This window comes from Drosophila kikkawai, chromosome 2R (assembly GCF_030179895.1).
Source record: "Drosophila kikkawai strain 14028-0561.14 chromosome 2R, DkikHiC1v2, whole genome shotgun sequence".
Lineage (NCBI taxonomy): Eukaryota > Metazoa > Arthropoda > Insecta > Diptera > Drosophilidae > Drosophila > Drosophila kikkawai.
The window spans coordinates 25146153-25170729 of NC_091729.1; the positions used below are offsets into that span (position 1 = coordinate 25146153).

The 24577-nt window shown below is 39.2% G+C and overlaps 1 protein-coding gene across 2 annotated transcripts in view; it reads left to right on the top strand.

Moving 5' to 3' along the window:
• Window positions 1-27: 27 nt before the first annotated feature.
• Prosap (SH3 and multiple ankyrin repeat domains prosap) overlaps window positions 28-24577 on the top strand; it is a 68771-nt gene continuing 44221 nt past the window's right edge. Inside the window, exon 1 of one of the 2 annotated variants that reach the window (XM_041777096.2) lies at window positions 28-998. The gene's annotated coding sequence lies outside the window, so the exon portion shown is untranslated. Of the gene's footprint in view, window positions 999-16538; window positions 16558-24577 lie in introns of those variants that run through there. The other variant, XM_017164229.3, reaches the window with a different exon arrangement.

A 24577-nucleotide genomic window follows, 5' to 3' on the forward strand; every position in this document is an offset into this window, starting at 1 on the left:
ATTCGTTAGTTAGTTCAATTTGAAAAGCGAATCGGAGACGTTGTGTGCTGCGCGTTGATTTAAAACAAAACTGTTTGTTTCGACCGATTTAATTTTTATACCTAAAATTAAAAAAAAAAACAAACAAATTATTTTTGAAAATCAGCTGTTTTTGAAAATCCGAGGCGTTCGGTTGCGGAAAGTCGTTCGAATCGCAATCCAACGTTCGAAACATGTGAAAATTCGGTAAAATCGCCGGGAAATAGAAATATTAATAGTTTTCATCGTGTTTTGCACCTTTTCACACTCCTTCCTCCTGCTCCGGCTCAAGACGGGTGCGAGAGGATAAAAACGGAATAACGGTGCAAGGAAACAGCGAAAATCCCACACAAATCAGCAAATGCCCAAAAATTGTTTAAAGCGCTGCAATTGTTATTAACAAATCGAAAATACAAGCCAAAGTGAAGTGCAAAAACAACAACAAAAACCGGTCTCGCAGCAGCTAAGGAAAAAACAAAAATCAAAGACAGCGAAAGAATTTTTGTTGTTTGGCCGGTGCGTGTGTGTGTGTGCGTGTGAGTGCGACTGTGTGCGAGCATCTCGAGAAGGAGAAAAACGCAAGGAAAAGGAAAAGAGGGAAACAAAACGAAAAATCAAAAAGTAAACCTGTTTCCTGCAGATAAAACAACAAAAGAGAGGCCGCAAAAAGTGGCACAAGTGAAAATTCCTGCGTTGTTCGTTTATTATTATTTTGAATTGCCTTTTTTCGACAATCTCCAAAAGTGAAAATCAATTTGCAGAGAGCGCGCGCGCAAAGAAGGAGAACAAACCGGGAGAGAGAGAGAGCGTGAACATAGAATTCGTCCTTTTTTGGGTCCAAAATACCCAACCCAAAAAAGGAGCACGAAAACTGGACGAAAAACGGCGAAAAACAACAACAACAACAACAACGATAGATTGCAAAAGTAAACAAATTGCGCCGAACCGAACGAATTTCGGGAAATTGCAACACGAAAAAGGTCAGTAACGGTAAATTGCACTGTTGTCAAAGCACACAAACTGATTGATTGCCGACGAATTGAATAAATTAAAATTAAAGACTGAACAGAAAGTGGCGTCGGGGCAAACGCTCTTCTTAATAGTCCCCCATTTGACCTTCACCCTTGGACACCCCCGCAAATTGGCAGTGTAATGGCCAATAACTTTTGTGCGGTAGTAACCCTAACCCTTGATCACCGTTAATTGGCATGGTCACGGTCACTCGCCGTGAAAATAGGCACTTAATGCACATTTAGTACAACCCTAAAACGGGGAAACTTTGAAATACAAGGTGGATGTGGATTTTTCCAATTTGAAAATAAAAGACTATCCCAGATTTGATCTGATCAGCTTCGAGTCTTTTTTGATTAATTTACTGGTAATTTTCGAGTACCGCATGATATGAAACCTTTTTGAATCATTTCAACGACTCAAAAAGACTCATCGAGAAAATATCTTCCAAATGCTGGCTGGAAGAGATGCTTGTGGTTCTAATTTGAAAATAATATTAGAATCCAGTTTTTGCAGAATATTCCAATAAGTTTCGTGTAGGGACTACTTAGCTACCACTTTGCTAATTTATATATTTCCTTTTACTAATAAACTTAAACAATAAGTTTTAAGAAAAAAATTGTCTTTCTTTCTGCAAAAGTTAAAAAAAAAAGTTTCCTTTTAAAAACCTTTGTCATTTCATAAATCTGTGACCCAACATTACATGAGCTTTTCTCTACAAAATGCATTTGTCACTGGAATCTAAGCCCATGATTTAAGAAAAGAAAATGGTTACAGCAGATGACAATTAAAATTTCTTTTGCTTTCAACCAATTAAAATTACCCAACTTCTTTAGAAAAGGTCTATTAACTGTAAGACTTTGTTAACCGCATTTTATCGGCCAGCAGGAAATACGAATTCGGGAATTTTGACCCTATGAAGCACACTCATTCGGAATGAATTCGCCATGGCATCACGTCTGCTTCCCGTACTTCTGGACGACTTTATTTCTTTTATTATCGCACCTTTTTATAAACCCCATCATATTATATTGACCTTCACTCGAGTGGTTCTCTGGTTATAAAGAGGCATTCATAAATTTCGTTTTCTTTTTGCGAGTGATTGGGAAATTACACACGCTCTCCTCTTTTTGCCCGGTACCCCTTTCCGAGTTCACATTTTTCCCTACCAATTGCACTTATCTTGGTTGTTTTTGTACAACTTGCTCATAACGTTACTGGTTCTTGTTGTGGCTTATTGTTTTTTGTTGTTATTTTTTTTGGTGTTTTTGTTACACAAGCGTAACAATAAAATTTCAGAGACTGGTCCGCCACGAAAATAGTTAAAATTTTATATGTGCTGTTATGATCATGTTTTATCTGATAGTTATTCGCTCGTGGCACGTAACACAGTTTGTTTTTTGTGTACTTTTGGGGATTTAGAGGGGGGAGGCTGTGAGGGGAGCCTATATCACGTAGAGCTGCGAGCAGAGAACAATCCCAGATCGGAGATCTGAGAGCAGCGGTTGCCTTTTTGGTGTTGCAGTTGCTTAATAATGGGGATGCGACTTAATTGTTTCAAAGATCTGATATCAAAAGCTAAGCCTGTATCTGATGTATTCAACAAAAAGGGAATATTGTGGGTAAACAGGGGTCATATACCAAAGGCCGTTTAACCAGTTTGCGTCCTAGATTTTGGTGCTGATTTGATCTCGTTTAAAATTTGTGCATGTCTCCATAGGATCTCCCCTATTCTGCATATACTCCACACCCCTTAAAATGTCTTATTTTCTTTGTAACTTAAAGACTGGTTTGTCTACCCAAGAATAAGGTCAAACTATCAAAATATTCAAGTTCGTCACGCTTAATTTAAATATTTAGCACTTAACATTTATCGAATAGCTTTAGCTCCCAGTGTTTTTGTTTTTAAGTGCGTGATCTTACTTAATTCCACAACTCTCTGCGTTTTTGGTCATATCCATTAAAAACAATTTATAGTGTTTCTTTCTTTTTTCTCAAGAAAATGTTTTTACGTCTTGGCCCACAAAAAGTGACATTTTTGCTCAAGTTTTTGGCCAACATTTCGCCCAATTTGCATAAATTACGACGAGTATTCGATTTGAAACGCTCCAAGTCGAGAAATTCGACTTCTATGGCCCGAACTCTGAGGCCCAGGCAATTTTTTGATTTATTTAATGAGCAAAAATGCTTAGCTCCCTCTCTCTCTGACTGCGAGGCCCGTAGGCGTAGATCTCAGATTGGTTCGCTGCCGTTGAAGTTTAACAAATTTAAAGCAATTTCGCTAGCTATTTTTGGGGTCAATTAAGTTGCGCGGCGGCTGAGATACAGATACGCAAAGCCAGATAGTCGAAGGGGGGAGTTGGCTGTGGGCGTACTAGTACTAGTATTTTTTTCAGATTTTATTTAGCAGAAAGAAAATTTAAGACCTGAATTAGAGGCAATGACGGGGTCACAATTTCTCATTCATTCGCATTCCCCAGGGTTGGGAGATACATTTACAGTTGCCGGGATAAAGTCAAACATGGAAATGCACCAAGAGAAATTTATTGTTTATCTACAAGAAGTCTTGTTTACTTTTTAAATGTGAATTTAGTATTAACAAGGTTAAATTATCCACTTTAATGCTCTGATTTTTTTCTGTGTATGGCAGCAAAAAAAAAGCATACACATAAAAGAGGGAAAGGGAAAAAAGTATGAGCCTAGCAAAGAGACAACAACAAAAACAGAGAAAATCGATTTAAAACAGATGATTTGGCATCACCCCACCAGGCAATTTTTCCTCATTTTCTCTCCTTTTCCACCCGGAACCTCCACCCACCCCTCCTTCTGCTTTATGTATCCCCTGAAGTCTGTTTTGTCTCCCCGACAGAGGCACCCCTGGTCGGTGGCCTATCCAGTCCCCAGATCTGAGTTCCAGGCCCAGGCCTAATATTTCACAGGCTGTTAGGATGTCTGCGCAAGGGGATGGCGACGGATACGACGGCTACTATGGGGTGTATTTTATCAGCCAAGGGCAGTACAGTGGGGCTGACGCATACCACACAGAACAGCGTCAGCTGTTTAGCGGAAAGTATAATATTTTTCAAGCTGCTTTAAGCCCTGAATCGAGCAGTTTGTTTATTTATTTTACGCTCAAAATGCAATCAAATGTAATTAATAAACAATTGGGGAATTAGCAGCTGGTTACAAAAGGATTTCAATATATCTTTGAGTACCACTGTTCTGGTTATGCCCCTCACTTGTCCTTCGCTCAACTTTTCTCGCTTCTGTTCTGCTCCTCCGTACTTTATTTTCTCCCCTTGTTTTATCTCCTTTTTTCTTGGACTTCTTTTGCCTGCTGGCTGGCTGCTTTTGTTTTTTATTTATTTGGCTTGTGCCAAATTCTCGTTGAACTTTTGAGGCTCCCAAAACAGCTGTGCAGCTCTGCCCGGGACCATCTTTCTCTCTCTATATATCTATCTCTTTATTGCTCCCCTTGGCAGCTCCCCTTGGCAGCTTTCCTTTTGCCCGGAGTTTTCCCGGCTGGCTGGTGTCCTGTCATTAACACTAGCAGCGACGCCGACGCCGACGCCAATGTCGGCAGCGGATGATGCGGATTTAATGAGCAAATGATTAGCATTTTTATGCGGCCACTCTTGGTGCTCCAAAATACCCGGAAAAGTCCTCCTCAAATTGCGAAATGAAAATATTTTTGCCCTCTCTGTTTTCTGCTAAGCTGGGAAAACTTAATAGTTGGCATTTTCTCGACATTTTTCCCGGCGCTCTGGCCCGCCTTTGTCTGTCACTGCACTGATAAGGGAAGGTGATAAAGGGAATCAGAGCTCTGGGGTGGGGGCAACGTGGGACACGTGCAACGGATTGTGGCACACAGAAATGAAGTCCCCGGGAAAAAGCCCTTAAGCGGGACCAAATTAATGATCCCCACGTAGATTTATGGCCGAACAGATAAAAGGAAATGGAAAGGGTGAAGCAAATCGAAGGAAAACTGCAGAAAAGTGATAAAGGAAAACGAGCTGTTCTCGTGCACGATTATTGTCTTCTTAAGGTGCAGTATTCTACGTTTTTAATTGTGAAAAGTTCTTAGAGAATTATTTTCCAAAATCCTTTGTATTCATAGCTATTTTCATAGAAATTTCCCCAAGAGATATTCGAAAATCCTTGAACCAAATTCAAACAAAGCTATTAAGGGGAAATGTTTTGGAAAATCCTATTGCATTTTCCAGCATTCTCCCCCTCTCAAATCAGTTAAAAGCAAAGTTTGAGCTTTCCACGGGGCCGAACAATGGGATCCCCAATCCGGATCCTTGCCCTGGACTCATCCTGTTTGCACTCACAAATGAAATTAACTTTGTGGCCTTCGTCTCGCCCCGCCTCTTTTTGTCACTCTGTGATTTCACTGCATAATGCAATTAAAAAAGGCAAAACAACAGCAACAAAATTGAACAGAAAAACGATTTTTCTTTTGCTTTTTACCGCAACAGAAAAAAAGAGGGGAAAAATACGGCAAAAGAAGTCGACGAGGCAAAAGCAAAAAATCAATAAAAGCATTGGGGAGTATGAAAAAAATAAAAACAGAATCTGCCACCACAATGAGTAACAACAAAAACAACAATAACAACATGCAGGAAAAGTCAGCTAGGAAAATCAATCTGGCACAAGGATAAAACTACACGTACGAGCACTAAGTGTGGTCCACATTTTATAGATAGGATACATGCGGGTACACACACACAATGTCCTCAAAACGCAAATGCAAAAACCTTTTCCTTTTTTTTTTTTGGGTCGCATTATGATGGGCGTAAATCAGGTGTACATATCATCAAAGCATATTTCAAGTGGAAAGTATGCCTCGTGAATAATTCAGGAGATATGTGTTGGCAATTTTGGGCCTGTGGGAAAATATCCATCGAAATAGTAACATATTTCAATGAATTATTCTTTTTATCAAAACTATTTTTATTTGTAGCTCTAAAATTATCTACAAGTCAACTTGGGAAATCATAAAAAGCAAGCTCCAATTATGGCTTATCTCTATGGTAAAAAGCCGACAAAGTGCCCAAAATAAATAACAGATTTTTAAAGGGGCTATTAAAGTTAACAGACACACAAATAAAAAAATCAAAACAAATATTTCCCTTTTTTACTAGATTAATGAGTCAATAAATTGAATCAGAAATTTATTTTCACAATGGCTTCATTAAATCAGACATAAATTTCACAATTTGCCCATTTAGCTCATGATATATATTTGCAAATCACTATTATATACATAACTCAAAAAACACAGAGATAAAGCTTTACAGAACCAAGCCGGATTTATTATCTCTCGAGTGCTTTAAGAATAATATTTAGCAAAGTGATGATGACTCACTTTTTGAGTATATTTCTGTTGGAATTTCAATTCTGTGGGGGTTTCTCGATAAGCTGCATAGAACTTCCTATCACTGTCATATATTATATTCACTGCAAACTTGTTATTTCACTTGCAAATTGTATAATTGTGTTTGTTCTATGTGTGGGGGAGTTTTTGCAACTGATAAATCAGAGCTCAAGTTTTGCAATAATCTGCCACGCGCGTTTCCTTTCTGTGGCTTTCATTCAAGTCAAGGTTACAAATGGGGTTCAAGTCGTTAGCTGATACGGTTCATTGCCAAGAAAAAGGGGGCCATCGGAAAGGGATACACGTGCAAACAGTCTTGTGTTTATCAAAGGCTTCTCCCGGGGAATATTATGCTAATTTCTGCTGCTCCTGCATAAATTTTGTTCTTGATTTTGTGCTGAAACCATTTCTTTTCTTACTTTGATCTAATTTTTAATGGATTTCGAACTCGTAAAAGGTTACAATATGAAAAATGAATAATTAATGTGTAATTGATTTTAAACATGCATAAATTTTAAGGAAAACAGCCTGGAATATAGATGTGTATATTATTGAGGTTTCTGCACTTTCGTTTATTTATTTTTCCTTCAACCAAAGTCAACTAATTATTTACAAATTTATTTGAATGCCAAAAAAACCTTGCCTGGCTGGAGATTTGTGATATTATTAACGTAATTATAGTCAAATCAAATCGGCATTACCATAACTGAAACAGCAACGAAAAAGCCAAAGTTTATGGCTGGCCCATTAAAGGGAAGAAAGCCAAAATCGCTGGCCTGCCTGCCTGCAATTGTGGTAAATCAACATTTTCATTGGCAGACGATGGCATTTTCTTTGCGGAATTTTCTTTTGTCTCTCAGCTGAGCCCTGCACGACATTCAGGGCTTAATGCGGGTGGAAAGGCAGGGGGCGGAGGGGTGTTGGCAGCGCAATAAATAAGTTTGGCCAACAAATAGGAAGAGTGGAAGCCAAGAACGTGCCAAAGTTGAACAAATAAAGAGGTGGATGGATCCACGAAAGGGGGAAGAGGGGGCATTATGAGCACGGGGATTAACGGGCCAAGAAAGTTGACTTATGAAGAAAGTTGCGCTAGAACTTTCTCAGCTGTGAATTCAATTAAAGTTTAGCTCTAAGCAAAATCCAGTTAATTTGTAATAATTTCTGCAATCAAATTAAAATGAAATTTCCAGCAGAAAGAACGTAGAGAGACAGACTCACTTAAGTGGCTGCCAACAGTAAATTATGAATTAAATTCAAAATAAAATTTCCCCATGAATAAATCCGACAAAAGATAGAAAGAAAAAAAAAAAACTTCAGCGAATAAAAACCGCAAACAATAACAAATTTCTTCAATCGGAACTGCCCTTCCTTCTCGCCTTTCTCCACAAAAAAAATCTTTATAATTTTATTTCCGCTTCTTAAATGCAACTAAATTACGCTAATTGCTGCCGGCCAAGAGCACTGAGTGCGCTTGAAAAAAGCCATAAAAACAAAGCAGCTGAATGGCCAAGAAAAGTGCAAAAGAAAAGCCAACAAAAAATATGTATATAGAGAAGTAAGTAATACTCATCCATTATGCGTTATGTAAGGCCTGGCCGTGACTTTTCCAGCGCGGAAACTTTTTTTTTGTTTAGAAAGTGTCTCTGCAGAAATAACAAAAATTAACTTAAATGCTGAAAAACGAACCGAAAAGCACTTTAATGGCCAAAACGTAAAAGCCAAAAGAAATTAAATGAAATGGAAATCAAATAGAAATCAATGAGACAAAATGAAAGTGAGGAATTTGTTTGTTGTTTTTATTTTTTTGGGTGTGTCTGTGTTGGCCGGTCTTCAATTTCTTTTCATTTTTTGAGTTTTTTGTTTGCTGCCAGAACACAGAAAAATTCATAATTAATTTTTAATGAGGCCAGGACCGAGGAAATTTTGCTTAAAGAATGACACAGACACTAGAGCTGGAGAAGTGAAAAATTGGCTTAAATATTTTATAAGCTGAGCGGCATTTGTCAAAAATATTTGGCACACGAAGCTCTTAAGAAATGAGTACGCGCAAAGTAAGCCCATCAACACTAGACCACCAGTTTGAGGTGGCCTCAAAAAAATTAAGGGAAAAGGGAATAATTTAAGGGAGCTTGCTTAAAGAATTTACAGGTCTAAGAAAGCTTAAATATGTAAGAAATAAATTCAAATAATTATAAGAAGTAAAAAAAGTTATATAGGTATAAAATTAACTAGATTTCCACTAAGAAGTTACCTCTAGATACAATAAACTGTTATAGATTTTCCCTATAATTTTAATAGGAAAATCCATTAGTCCTTGTTGGCCAGTGTTATTTATGCAGGGCTCAAACCCCATTTCCGCACAAACAGTCGCCATCCATCCAGCCACCCATCAATCAATCAATGGATCGATCAAGAGCCTCCACTACCGGGTGATAGATGCAAAGATAATGGAGAAGTTGACTGGGAAAAGCAAACCACTCGGAGAAATTTAATAAAACCTCGGACAGGGCTTCCGTGTTCTTTTATTTTTTTTCTAGAGTGCGGAGGCAGAGTGCCGCTCAAGATTTTTTTCCCCCTTCTTGGGCTTCGCGCGCGCGGTGATTGGAAACCCGTTTGATGCCATTGGCAAAAAAGTAATCACACAAAAAAATACACGTTAATAGAATTTTAACGGGGCGCAGCGAGAGCAGAGAAGCTTGGTTGGGCCTACTATACATGGACTGACGGGGAACCCGGGCCTTGGAACGCCCACAAGGGCGGGGCTTAGAGGAATAAAAAAAAAAAGGAAAAACAACCAAGAGCCGCCGCAGTTTGTTGGGCAACTGCTGAGCAACAGTTAGGTAACTGTAATCAATCAGAGTAACTCGGGCTAATTACTGGGGGAGCCAAAAGGGGGAGAGACACAAGAACTACGGGGGAATGACTGACTTAATTAAACGCAAAAAGCCCGCTAGGCAAAGGCATTTACAATTTTCACAAAATTAAACAACAAATTGCGTAATTTGCCTCAGCTGCATGGGCTAATAAACTGTAATGAGGAGGCGGTCCGGCAGCAGGGGGGCGTGGTTATGCAAATATTTGCTTTTAGACGGATTTATGCGCGAATTTTATTAGATTTGAGAATTACACAAACAAAAAAATATCCTTTTGGCCTTTAAATAATAAGAAGAGAAAGGGGTTTCTTGGAATATTTTTACAGGTAAAAAAATTATGATATAGGAATATGGAAAACACGATCAGTAAATAAAGGTAAAATTAACAAAGAAAATTAATATTTTTAGACATTCAAAATATCACAAATATTTCCCTTGTGGTGCCTAAAAATTCTCAAGTCTGGATTCTGCGACATGGTCACAGTTTTTAAAGTAAGAATAATAAGAACAATTTGTTCATAATCTGTCATCATCTTAAAATCAAAGCATTACCTCTTGCAAACCAATATATTTTTCTTTACTGTGCACCGCCTCTCATATTGCAGTCGTCGTTTTGACAGTTCATTTAACAATTTGCCCTTTCTGGACTTGACAATTTGGAGTTGTAATCGATTTCCATAAAATATGAAAACGAATCCTCATGCTCTCATGCTCATCTATATATATATATTCGCATTTAAATGCAAATCACGTTGATGGCTCTCCCCCGTGTGTGTGTGTGTGTGCTGCTCATAGCCTTGGCAATACGAGCCAACGTATATGGCCAACAACAAGATGTACACATTAAGATACAAGATACATAAACACATTTGGCCCATTCGCTTGTAGCCAAGTGGGTGTCTTTTGGTCTCGCTGTGTGTATATGCCTGTTGTTCTGTCATTTCTTTTTTCCTTTTTTTTGTTGTGTGTGTGTGTGTGCCGGGAAAAAAGTTGATTATGTGACGGCAAAGATTTCTTTTATGAGGACTAGGCGTGGTTCTGGTGTGTGAACAACATCCTGTTGGTATGGAATATGTTCTGAAAGCGAATCTTATCGTAATAGATCTGAAATGTGTTCAAATAAAATTGAAAATTATTAATGGGGAAATAATAAAAGAAAAGGTGTTGAAAGTAATTTTTATGTAGAATAATAATATTTATATATTTGCATTAAAATTTATAAATATTAGTAAAAATAAATACCATAGGTTTTGTATTTTAATCAGTTATCTTTTCCACATATTATAATATTATTATGAAACAATATTCTTTAAAAAAAACTATTAAGCTACCTATAAATTCCATAATGATTCTTCTTGTTGTAAACTTTAATCAGAAACAATAAAAATTCATATGTGCGATTCAGTTACACGTTTTACGACCACATTTATGAACCCAATTTGGCTTCTTTATCGACCGCCAGTTTATCGCAATTATGGGCTCTTTTCCAAAAATAAAATTTTAGACATTCCCACCACAACAATTTAAACAAAAACCCAAAAAAGAACGCAAAAGAGTCGGTCGAACATTTTTTTATTCTTTATAATCGACGCAATAAGGAAGGAAGACAAAATGAGAACCTTTAGACGACGACGACAAGTGGCACATCAAACAAAAGCGCCAAAATGAGTGAATAGGATAAGGGAAGTGGCCACGGAAAGGGGGAGAAGAGGGCAAACAATGAACGAGAAACGTAGCTCAAATATTTGCCAAGCGGTTTTCTGTAATAAAAGGTACGACAGCTAGGTAGGTACATAAGTACCGGTGTGTGTATGTAAATTTTCTACGAACGAACAGAATTAAAAATCATTCATAATAATTATGCCCTCAAAGGGCCTCATGTTTCTCTCCATTTTCAAACGAAACTAGCTTTCAAATAAATAAATTTCAAACGAAACTGAAATGTAAACTGAGCCATAGGATAAACAAAAGACCCCAAAACCAGGTTCAAGTAAAAAGAGAACCTCTAAGCCTGGAAATTAATTAAAAGTATCTCGTTTTTGGTTGAGGAAAATATTGTTTATGCTGAAATGTTATAAACAAACTCACAAAACGCACAAGGCAGCAGCAGTCACAGCAATAAAACTTCAATTTCCATGAGTGTGTGTGTATATATATTTTGGACAGATTGGACCCACATGGCCATCTAAGCTGTGGCTCTCTGACCATCCAACATTTTGACCATTTATCGATTTTTGGCCATTTTGTAGGCGTCCACACGCAACGCGTTTTGGGACTTGGCTTGGCTGGTGAGTTGCCAAATCAAAATAATGTCCGACAATTAATTGTTCATAAATATAATTATGAAATAATAATATAATTTTTGGTAAACATTGATTGACAAACGATGGGACAGGGAACGACAGTTGACGGATGATGAATGACGTGGAGCGAAAAACAATGTTTTTCAAGGAGTGTCAGGGCAAGTTTCGGTTAGGAAATCGAACTTAATCAAAACAATTAACACGAAAAATGTGTTAGCCACGAAACAGGCTGCTGCTGCTGCTGCTGAGCCGCTGTTGAGATCAACTTTCCTAAAGGTCGATAACCGGTTTTCGGCCAACAAATTTCAGAGTCTCCAACTCTGGGCCAACATTCTTGGCCGTGTCTCCTCTGTCCCCTCTAAGCCTTTCTCTCTCCATCTGTGTGTTTGGTTAGGGGAACCGCTTTTCGCTTAGCGCCAACATTACGTGTCCGTTAGCACTCAATAACAATTTTCTTGGGCGGCAAATTCAATTCAATTTTTCAGCAGAAGAAGACAGAAAGAAAGTTGAATGAACCGCAAGAAGGTCGTTGGTAAATGCACTCAAATTTTATATTGGAATCCGTCGAAAAGGGCCACACAAAGTTTGCCAAATTAATTGAATCAATGTCAATCAGTGGTGGAGCTTGGAATGCCGATTGGGTTCAATCAAGATAAATGTTTGGGAATTTTTTAAAACATTTTTTTGGCTTTAATAATTTATGTGGGAATTTTTGTTGCTAGAGGTTAAACCATACAACGAAATTAATGCTGATAAATCAATAAAAATGCCTTGACTGAATTGCTATATGGTTAGTATTTATATTCCAAGATTTTTGAAGCTCGAAATAAGAAAAAATCTGTTAAATAAATTGCACTTTTCTATGGCTAAGCCACACATCTTTTTTAAACAAATATTTGTCTCTAAATACAGATGTTTTCTATTTCAAATTCTTTTAACATTCATTTATATTTGTTCTTTATTCTTTCATATATTTTAACATTTTACAACCATTTTATTGGGATTATTCTCACACATTTCTCACGCAGCTCAACTAAAGTTTTGATGAATATTCCCCACGGCCTGCCTGTCTTTTCTTTCCACTTTGGTTTTATTGAATTTATTTCTAACCCATCTTCCTCGAGTTTTACTTTTTCCACTCCTCTTTACCACCTGTCACTCTCGTATTCTGTTTTTTTTTTTGTGCATTTCTTGTTTATTTCTTGTTGGCTTATTTGCATATTGTGCATATTTCGGTGGCTTGGCCAAGTTTTTCCTGCTTTTGCATTCAAATTTCAGTGGCTAAGGAAAAATACGTTTTATGGCGCTACACTACCCAAGGGGGATTATAAGTTGAAACGAGCGAAATGACAAGAAATAAACTTAGTTTCGTCTTTAGGGCATCTCAGATTCGCCGAGCTTCACTGGGCCTTTTGTTACTCCACAGCTCTCGATGCTTTTGATGGCTCAGCATTTACATTTCATTTCATTTCGAATTGGAATTTACATTTATTTCTTTCTGTCGTGTGCGTTTTCCTTTGTGTTTTGATTTATTTTCAAACTGCGCTTTTCATAAAGCCAACAAACAAGTCACTGATTGGCGGCGGCGGCCCTGAAAAAATGGGGATGAGGTCTATACATAAGTATGTACAACAAAAAAGCCCTTTGAAGTGGCGCTCTTTTGGGTTTTGTGGTTAGTCACTTGCAACGTTGTCAAGGACTTAAGCATGGTTACCTAATAAATAGTTTATGGTATCCTAATTGAATGCACTGCTGGCTGCATTATTTATTACGTACCAAATTATTCCAGTTACAGAAATATGCAAGTTGGCAAATTAATTGAAAATTGCCAGAGTTGCGGGTAATTATGTTAATTAGGCGAAATATTATTCGCCTGCGCCGTCTGTCTGTGTCTTTCAGTTAAAATGACAGGCTCATATGTGAGAGCAGCTTGAAAAGTTTCAGCTTCGAGTTTGAAAAGTTGCCCCGGCTACAGGGAAATGCCAGAGAGCCCAGTTGAAAATAATTATACACATGACCAGGTAGGGAATGTGCCTGCCTGGCTGGTTGGAGCGGCGATCTCTCAGAGGTTCTTCACTGCCGGTGATGGCCGTGAAATGAGAAAAATCCAGGGAGAAAAATGTGAAAAATAATAAATGATATTTGGGGCGGGGCAGGCAGGCAGACACATCCGAGGCCCTTAACCTTTCCAAGTGCAAGCGGAGTTAACTAAACGATTCATTATTGCATCGTTTTCTCACCGGGTTCTTGGGAAAGTGTTCCGCCGCCTCAAAGAAAAAGCTTTCCAAATTGAATGTAGGTGAAATATATGACTTGAAGCGTCGATAACTTAATGAATTTTCTTGAACAATTAATCAATTTGATGGTTAAGAATATTTTAAGGGAACTTGAAGAACTTTGAGTGGGTTTTAAGGTGTAATAAGTACTGAGTTTTATGTCTAGAAATGATATTATATGGATAAGTGTGAGCCTGATGCCTAAAAAGCGTTAAATTTTTAATTTCTAAGCTATTATTTTTACTCTTATAGTAATTGCTCACTGTGATCCTAAAAATCTCCTATTTATTCTTAAACTCCTTTAAACGGATTATTTATAAACTTAGCACTTAAACTCTCTCTAAGCTCCGTAAATTTGTATTAGTGTAGACCAATCAGTGCTATAAAAGAGGAAAAATATATCACCTTAATAATTGTCTGAGGCAAAAAAGCAACATTTTGCAATTAACACGCCGCACGCTTGTTGAAAGCGTTTCAGTTCACCGGAACGCCTGTGGCGGGATGCAGATACCCGTACTGTAGACCTTCAGATACATTTACATTCACATTTACAGATGCAGATGCAGTTGCAGATGCAGATACAGATACAGAAAATCTCTGCATGAATCTCCTCCGAGACATTGACTCCAATTGAGCAATGTAAAAGCTAGGAGGGGGAACAAAAATAAGGGGGCAACTCGCTCGAGTTAAGTCATGTGTGGGCTTCATTTACAACTCACTCAACTTTGCCTCGAATGCTGGCGGGGATTCGGAATTGGGACTGGGACTGCGGCTTGGGATTGGGATTGGAGTTTCGCCCACGAAGTGCATTGCATTGTGGCCTCTCCTCGCCGCTCAAGTGTCGCTGAAGTGTCGACATGGAGTCTGACAATTGCAAAAGTTGTTTATGACTGAAAAAAAGTACCTATATATTAAAAACTGTGTAGTACGATTCCTCAAGCATTTGATTTCGGCTCTGACATAAAGTGAAAGATTGTGCGCTCTTGATTGCACTTTATGCATATGAAAACTATAGCCAGCTGTCCTCTGATTTTATTTCAAGTTCGTCAAAAAATATTTACACCAACATCAAACAGAACCTGCAGCTCAAAGGGCCCGAGTCTCTCTGAGCAGCTAAATAATATTTATATTTATATAAATTAGCGCAGCAAGATAGGTGGATGCCATGATTCTGTGATGCTGCATTTTGCCCCCTGGCAAAGCCCAAGTAAAATGTGTAAAATAAGGCGAAAAATAAAACAGAGCGGAGCGAAGCGCAGAGCAAACGATGCAATTTTATGCGCAGACGCCTAAATTGAAAGCGACGCGTAGCGGACGCAGCAGCAGCAGCGGCACTCAACGAGGCGTTCTATCTAGGCACTGGGAGAAATTTAGTTAATTAATGAAATTTCTAAATAAAGAAAGCTTTAAATTGAGGTTTTTTATGGATTTATTTGAGTAAAAACGGATAAAAAACATGGAAAATAAAGGTGTTTTAAGAGGTTGCAACTTTTGCAACATCTTTATTTGTGTTGTCAACATGTTCCTAGCAACATTGGCCTTCCTTTATCAACATATTCTTCTGCCTTTTGCATTGTTTAATTTAAGTTTTTCTTATAAATTCGAAATAAATTAGCCATGCTCATTAAGGTCCGCCTTGTTGTATGTATTTCATTTATTGTAACATTTTTCCCTGTGCAAAATCAGTGAAGGGAGCCCACAGTTTGAGAGCCACTGTGTGGGCCCTCTCGTGTTCCCCCTCTCTCCTCCCCTTTCGCGGGGCAGCCTCTAGGGTCATTAACATGCCCAACAGGAAAAAAAGACGAGAAAAAAACCAAACAGGAGAAGCCAGAATGAAAAGTAAACGAGACAAAGCCAAATGCAGATGGGGCAGAGTGAAGGGGCCCACAACACACAGTTGGAGTTCGAGTTGCAGAGGAGCGGAGAGTGCATCCAAAAGAGTTAAAAAAAAAAAACAAGCGACGCGACCCTGGAGCAACAAAGCGCGTCTGCATTTGTGGGTGGTGCCTGTGGTGTCAGTGGTTCCGAGCTCCGAGAAGGGGTTCCTGGGGTGCCTACAGTTCTAAAGTTCCGAAGGAGGCGGGAGACCGGGTCCCTTTAGGGTCCAAGGTGCCGGCAGTTTGCCTATGCCTATTTTCTCTGCCCCCTTCGACTGTTTGTTGTACGTGCCGCGACGGTTATTTCCAGTCAGCAGTTAAAAAAAGAAAAGAAAACAAGGGTTAGGGATTACGCGGGGACTCCTGGAAAAAACACAGAAAGGGACCAGGGATCCTTTTTGCATAGAAAATGCAGACAAGAGAAGCGGAAAGTACAACTAAAATTAGAATTAATGGGCACTTGAAGCCAATACAATGAACTCGGATTAATGATAAAATAATTATAAAACCCACTCAAATCAGCAAGCAAATAAATAACACAATTTTAAGCCTCACTTCCAAGCAATTCAACAGTCAAAAGCTGTGTGTTTACTTAGCACTAAACCCTAATTATAGATCAAGTGATTTATGTAAGCAAAAACGAGTATACTAATCGTTTTTCTCAACCTCTATCCGTTTCTCTTTGCAGGTAATTAAATGGTAATTTTTCATCAATTTCATGGCATATTTAGCGAAATAAGCCCAGCTCGCCAACGGGATGATGATGGAACGTAATCGGAAACGTCTTAACTATAGTGTAAATGCGGCTAAGGCTTTGGGGTAAGGCAAATAAGGCGCTCATTAATTAAAGCCAAAAGCAGAGACAACAACAGAATCATCAGCTCCTTTGTTTGCTAATTTCATTTCGGGTTCTTTTCTGCGAGAAACATGAGAACGCACTTTTGTTTAGGACATACTATTATATATATATATAGTTTATAAATAGTTATGACTTGATGTGCTGGGGCGAATGAACTCTAGACCCGACCATTGTGTTACTTTTACTCGACACTTTCGCAGGGCCAAAAGAAAAGCACAAAGGCACATTTCCTGTTCCTAATACCCGGCTGACATGCAACAATTTCTAACCTTTTCACAGAATAAGGGAACTATTAAGTCCGAACTATTAATTACGATTGCCAACTTTCACTGATGATGATAATGCTCGGGCAATTATGTATTGCTCTAGTTAATGGTCGCCAAGCTCTTTTCATCATCATCGTGGTTTCCTCGTCGCGTTAATGACATAATTAAGTCTGAGGTCAGACACGTGTCCATCCAGCCGGACTTGTTCTGATTCCTTCTTTAATTTCCCATTTCCCATTTAGCATTCAGTGTGAAAGGTGACACGAACGTGCTAAGTTGTCAGGTAAACACGCTGGGAAAAGAACCCCAACATCTGCTTACCAGAAGACCCTCTCTCTCAGCAGCATTGATTCGAGTCTAGAATTAGCATTTTCCACGGCTTGAGAAATCCCCCACCAAAACAATGAAGACGAATTTGTACAGTTTCTGCTTGGCTGATTCCCCCGGCCAGCAACTACACAACAAGGGTCTAATGGCTTTTTAAAGTGACCAAAATTTGGCATGTGCCTCGGGTAAACTGGTTAAATTGAATACCAACTCTGCCAGAATGGGCTAATTGGAGTTGGGCAAGCGTTATTTAGAGGCTTGTGGGGCATGTCGAAGAATGCATTAACCGAGAATTGGGTAAACAGAGTTTTGTTGAAGGCAGGAAAAAGAAGTTGTAGATAATAGAGAGATAGAAGTGAGGTTTTTTGTAATAGAAAATGTAGAAGAAATTGTTAAGGTGATAATTATATTTAAGAGAAAAATGTGTACTATAGAGAGGAGGTAAACTAATTCTACAGTTTGGATAATATCCACAAAATAATGTGAGGTTGAGTGACCTAAATAGATACATACCTACATTTCCCACTGAAATATAAAAGCTAAAATGGATAGCTAAGTAGGTCGCATACCATAACAAACATTCCTATTTAAATTCGTAACTTTGCTTATTTAATAAATAAATTCTATAGGAATCACATTACCAATTAATTTAATTTAAATTCTAATTTCACACTCTTAATTTATGAGGCTTTAAGAGCTGCCTGACTTGACCAGTTTGTGAATCAAAGCCAAACGCCTGTTATTTATATTTATAGATTTTATCAAAGACCAATTTTCAAGATTGTTTTCATTGATTTTATTAGCCTAAAAGCTAAATGTTATGCCTTGTCGGTTAATAATAATAGAACCTGCTTGGTGATTGTGAGAATTATAATAAACTTGATACGCTTTGAATTGTATTGTCCATTAAAAGGAATTGATGTGTTCACCGGATTTCAAGTTATATTTAAGGCAGCTTGCAAAATGAAAGTAAAATTTTATACAATTTTGGACAAAAGCTGAAATTGAAATTGCAAAAATATGAGTTCACTTTTGCTGATGTTGTCAATGGCCCCCGGTTTTCGTTGTGAGCTACTTTTCGTGCTACCTTTTTGTTATAGCGTTCAACGATCGCTTAGTTAATTCCCAAGCCCTATTCACGGTGCACTGATTTATGAAGCCGCCAGCAAAAGCAAAAAGCCCACTTTAAAAGCGTCGAACTCTTTTGTCGCCGGCATTTTTGGCACTAATTTGACAAGGTCGCCGCTTGACTGGGCTTTTGTCGTCGTCGTCGTCGTCGTCTCTGACTCTCTGGCTGATGGCAATCACGACCCAAAACAAACACGTTCGAAGTGACTCTGCAGCCCCTCTTTTTTTTCTGTTTATTTTGCATTTCGAGTGGAGATTTCGGAGATATATTTGCATAAACATTTTGACGTTGACCGGGTGCGAAATAGTTGCCGTGAAATGTTGTCATTCATATTAATTTAGTGGGTCATCGCAGTGCTCGGTGACCCCGATCGTGCGGATTTCCTGTTAGAAAGGCTTCTGGTTGTTCCCAAGAAATAAATCGCAGCGTCTTTCTTTCTTTCATTCCCTCTTTAAGCTAATATAATGGATAATGAATAGTCCGATTTTGGCTTCGTGACTTCGACTGGCAGACAATTAACCCTAGAGCGCCCACACTCAATCCCCAGCCATTGCCCACCTGCTGTGACCACTTTTGAACTTTCATTCCTTCCTCGGATTGTTGTTATGCAAGTGGCCAGGACGACCAAACAGATAAGAGAGCCGGCGAAGGCAAAGCTAATTAAATTATAAGCCCAGTCTCTGACCCAAGATGAGCCAGGGAACGGGGTCAACTGAGAAGAAGAAAAAGGTGGTGGTTGGTGGTGGTGGCCCAACCCGCACCCGCTTTTCTCCTGCACCCCCCTCGCGGTAGTTAAATAATATCCAAATGGAGGTTTTTGCTGGCTGTTTGCCGTTCGTGTTGCGCTGGTGTTGATTTGGCCATAAATTTTGTATGCCTTTGACGCCGAAACAACCGAACGAACGTTCACGGAGAGATGAGGTAATGCAGCTAATAACTCCCCTCGCGTTACAGTGGGCTTAATTTGTGGAGTGCAGCCGTAAAAATGAGCTTACTACTGCCAATAATGCGGTGGCTCCCATATCGATTTTAATTTAATGATCTTTAAAGCCTATTTCACGGTGTAGGAAATGGTAAAGCGATAGTCATTATTCCTATTGTTTAATTAGTGTGACTAGGCTGAGGCGGATATTTCAGGGTAATGAAAATATTCACATTAATATACTAAAGGTAGTATATGTGTGGTTATGTAATGTATAAGCTATGTGGGATGATTTAATAGCCTTTTCGGGGATGTATGTGGAGGGGATAAGTTCGTTATCAAATATCATCAAATATCGGTGTTAAGTTACTTAATTTGTGTTTCTCTTTTTTCGATTATTGATTTATCGCAAGGTTAAATGGACATATATTTTTATCGATAAAGAATCGATATATAACGATATTTTCTACCTTCCCTAATTGCAACTCCACCCGCTGATTATTCAGTCTCTTCAATTGTTCAGGACACCCACTGTGCTGGCGCACGGAGCTCGAAGTTGTGTCTGGACGCGAACATGAATTATGCGTAGACATCGCGCGGGTTGCCTAGTACAACAGACCCCTTTACCACCCCCCTTTTGCCCCCTTTTTCGGGGGCTGTCATCGGGCGTTGTCAACAAAATGTTTGGCGGCCTGAAGGCAAAATAACTCGAAGCCAAAATGACGGCGGCGGCGGCATCATTTCAATTGCGTTTTATGGCCATAAACAAGCCCAATGGCTCGCGGTCTGAATGATTTCTGGCCAACAAGGAAAATGGCAAGGAAAAGGCTAGCCAGTCCAAAGTCGTGATCACACTTGCCTGCCAATTACCCCATCAAATCGGATAGATGGTTCTCTGCCGGCCAAGTTAATAATCTCATCAGCTGGAGAGGCGGCAGAGACTGTGAGATCGAGAATCGCGACTGGCGACTCGGCGAATGGCGAATCTTCCGAACGGACTTTGGGCCAATTTGCATAGCCAACAATGCTAAATGGCCTGTAATGACGGGGCCGCCAGGCGGTCTTTCAACCTGTGCAATTCAATTAATTAGCTTGGCTTAGTGTTCCCTTGGACGTATATTTTCTTTACTATTTTTTGCCTCCTTGCCACACGCGTGTGATGAACATTTCCGCCGTGGAAAGCCTGCCTGTGTGGTGCAATCAAAATTAATTAAGGCACAAAGAAGAGGGGCAGCATCAACAGCCAGATGCTTTGCATGGCTTTTCCTCCTTTTTCCGACCTGACTGCTTGGCCTGCCTGCCACTTTATTGCCTTTTACCGCAACGTTGCACCAATTTCCATTGCCATTGCAACTGCACCTGCAGCAGCAGCAGCAGCAGCAGCAGCAATGTCTTTTCTTTTCTCTGACAAGGCACAGTGCCACCAGCGAATGTGCATAATTAGAAGTGGTTACAACATGTGATCCAGCCAGGAATCAGTTAGCAATCGGACGGAAAACCGTCTGGCAACAGTCAATCAGCCGAGAAGAACTCTTCTCTTGCAGCTGCATCATCTCCTCTCCAGTTGAGGGTGCATAAATTAATTAGCCTTGGGCGGGCAGTTCTCAATTGCCACTAGAAGGAGCAATTGGATGCCACTAGTTGTCTTAGTCCTTGAGGGGAATTTTTGTAAGGTAGTTAACCTTTCTTTTCTTGTGGTAAAATGTAATTTTAATTACATGAAATTAAAGATTTATAAGCGTAATATAATATTTGCAGTTTAGTTATATGAGCTTTATAAATATTTATATATTTAAATTTTTAATTTATATTATATTGTTTCCTTAGGGAGAGAGTTTGTTTTCAGTAGTAAACTTCCTTAAAAGGCCTTCCCCTTTTATTGGCCATATTTTTACGATTTATTTAGCCATGAATATCAACATAAAATCTTAATTACTTTAATAAGCAAATCACACGGCAAGGGGTTGAAAGTTTTCCCACTTCCCCAAGAGAACTTTCCCAGCGTCATAAGAGCGAGGAAAAGGGAAAAACGAAAAAGATGCATCCTCGGCCGAGTGAAATGTAATGAGCATAATGTTGGCGCTGCACGACGCCAGATTCAGATGCAGATACTCCACACACACACACACACTCGGAGTCCAAGCTACAGATGCAAAAGATAATGGTAATGATAATGCCTTCCAGCGGAGACGACACCTGAGAGAGGTGACGCTGAGCGAGAGATGGAGAGAAATTTGAGAAATGTGAACAGTAATTAAATGCAAAACTCGAAGCGCAAGAAGGAGAACACAGTGAACAACGTCAACGATCCAAGATAATGCATAATTGCCGGAGACAAAAGGAAATGCCAGCCCAGTCATGAGCAGTAGGAGCAGCATGCAAAATATGAGAAGAATACCTAATGCCATGCCATCGCATTCTCAGCAGAATACATCCTTAAAACGGCGCTCAAATTAATGGCCAAGTTTCACATGAGGCTAAAACGACTCAAGACTGAAAGCTGAAAGAGCCGCAGATGCCAGAACACAATTGCCAATGGAAATTGCTGCCAATTGTGTGTGTGTGTGTGTATCTATCTATGTTTGCGAAAGTTGTGTACAAGATACAAGTGGTTAGATATAAACTAGAACACCAACTGCTGCTGGTACAAAAAAGAGTTATATACAGCTGTCACGAATCATGGTTACTCTATTTATTAGAAATTATAGAAAAATGTACTCTTTGAAATATGATTGGAAAATAATACTGAACTTCCGTTTGGTTATTATTTGTGGTATAAATAAATGAATACTTGGGAGAGAGTTGAGTTGAGGCCTAGCAAAGTTGGTTTAATTAGAAAATTATTCGAAGAAAAGACTGATATTTATTTAAAACACCATTTTTTAAAATCCTTCAAAATGTGTCTAAAAGTAGGCAATGATATTTTTAAGTTCAGGAATATGAGTATTTTTGTACCCTAAGCCAACTTAAAGCTAAGGCCATTTTTAATATCCCTCAAACCATAATAAACACCTGTAAATATTTCATATTTAATAACCAATCCCTACTGATATTCACCCAACTCCCCTGGAAAGAGCATCAACTATAATTTAAGTTCTTGTAACGAAGCTGGAAAGAGGAGCTGAGAGTGAGATGACTTGCGGGGTTTTTTTTTCTACTCTCGTGTTAAAACACAAACTCCCCAACACGGTGGCAATAAACAGAAGTTGCCACTGGGAAGTAGGAATTCCATGTTATTATTTACACAGCCAGCGCCAGTCGTCAGAGTCAGTGGAATGTTCGAACAACATTCAATCAGAAATCGGCAAGAACAAGGCGGAGCTGATAGTCCGGGATCGAGATAATAAATTAACTGTCGGTGTCCGCAGTTTCGAAAGGTTCTTTGGGTTTGCTGCCCTAAAAAGTGGTTACATTTTCCACTTTTCCCACTTTTTAAACACACACTTTTTGTTGTTGCCTTCTGGCCAAAAGCGCCTAGTTGTGTGCTCTGCTTTTTTTTGCTTGGCTCCTGGGAGAAACCGTAAATATGAAAGCAGAAAGCAAGAAACTTTATTTGGGTTAGCGATTGTTTAAAAATGCATAAGGATGTGAGACTTGGAGTAGCCTGAAAGAACGGGGAACAGAAAGAAGCCCGCAGGAGTTTGGCCAGAGGAGCGCAAACTCAAAAGCCCCCGAGGAGAGGAGAAAGGGAAGCTTAGAAAGCAAATGGAGCTAAAATGCCAGTAGTGAGAGAAAGCATAAATATATTGGGTAAATAATTAAAGCTAAATATTGTAAGATATAAATATGAAATAAATCTTAAAGGGAGTTATTATTTTTACTACTATTTTATTATTTGTAATCCTTAGGAAATATTTTTGTTTACATTTTTCTCACTGTACTGTTCCAAACTGAATCACACCAGATGTTGGAAAAATGCAGGAGCTAGAAAAGCTGCAAGACCTAGACTGGAAAAAGCCCAGGAGAGGCAGATGACATACTTGTAGGTTGAATTTATGCAGGTACCGAGTATTATTAAGGATTTCCCCCAATAAACTTGCAGTGATTTAAATGTAATATGCAAGATAGACGATGTCTTTGGGTTATTTAAATCAAGACACTCACTCACGACGACCCACTCACTTGGAAAACAGGCATTCACTGGCAAGAGTTTTGTAAATTAAAAAATTATGGATGGCCAAGTTAATGGCTTTCTCGATTGCTGAAAGCCTAAATAAGAGAAAGATGTAGATGAGCGACTGGCAGGCAGTGGGTGCAGTTTTGCAATCAACTTTGAGTGGGCGAAAGTGGTTCAAGTGGCTTGACTTGGCGATTTGCTATTTGCGAATGTAAATGCAATTTCATTAAATTGAATATTTATCGGTTGTCATTGAGCAAATTGCAGGTGAATTGAGGTGTATACTAATACTTGTACAAACCGCTCATGCTGACGATAATGTGTGCAGTTATACCGCCAAAGATAATGCTTGGAAATCATCATTAGCACCGCTCAGGGTTATAAACATTCTAAGCTGTTTAGGCTAAGAGTTGTCTTGGAAAATTGCCTTTTCCGACAAATTGTCAACAGCGATATTTTTGTGGCTGAATGAAAAGAACCGCTGGTGGCTGTTACCTGGCTCGAACAGGTTTTCAGGGAATTCTGCGCACAGTAGCCGTTTGATGAGCATAAATCTTGATATCGGAACATTATTAACGTCAATTAATTCTAACTGTTTGGAAACGAAGGCCATCCATTAAGCCCCGAAGTCACAAGAGGGAGGAGAATCTTCAGAGAACAGCTCAGCTCGGCTCACCTGGGACGACGATGGACCGTTGGATGGATGGATGGATGAATGGCTGGCATTTCTCCAGAGACGGAGACCCTCAACCTGTTTTTTTCTTTCTTCTGCCTTTCTGTAATCGATACAAGTGGCTGAGCTGAGCTGTATTTGTTATTTTTAGTACCCCGAGTATTTTCCTGGTGGCCCGCTGTTTTCCCTCTTTTCGCCTCACGATTTCCCAAATCCGATTATTATCAAGTCTCACGTGAGTGCACGCTTTGTGTTGCTGCTTAGTTTTATTTTTATTTCAACCTCTTGCCATCTTGGTACACTCGTATTTGCGCTTTTTACAGTTGCCTCTTCTGCCGTTTGCTTCCTTGGAAAATTGCTTTGAACTTGAAAATTTCCCACGTGACGCGGCGAGAATCAATCTCTTCTGCTTGCTTTTCTCCTGCTCTTTGTTCGTGTCACCCATGTGTGCAGTGTATTTTTCCTCCACCACCTTCTCACCCCTTGCGAATTTCCCCTTGAGTTTTCCTTACACGAAAAGCAGCTGCACTTTGCATGTCATTCCGT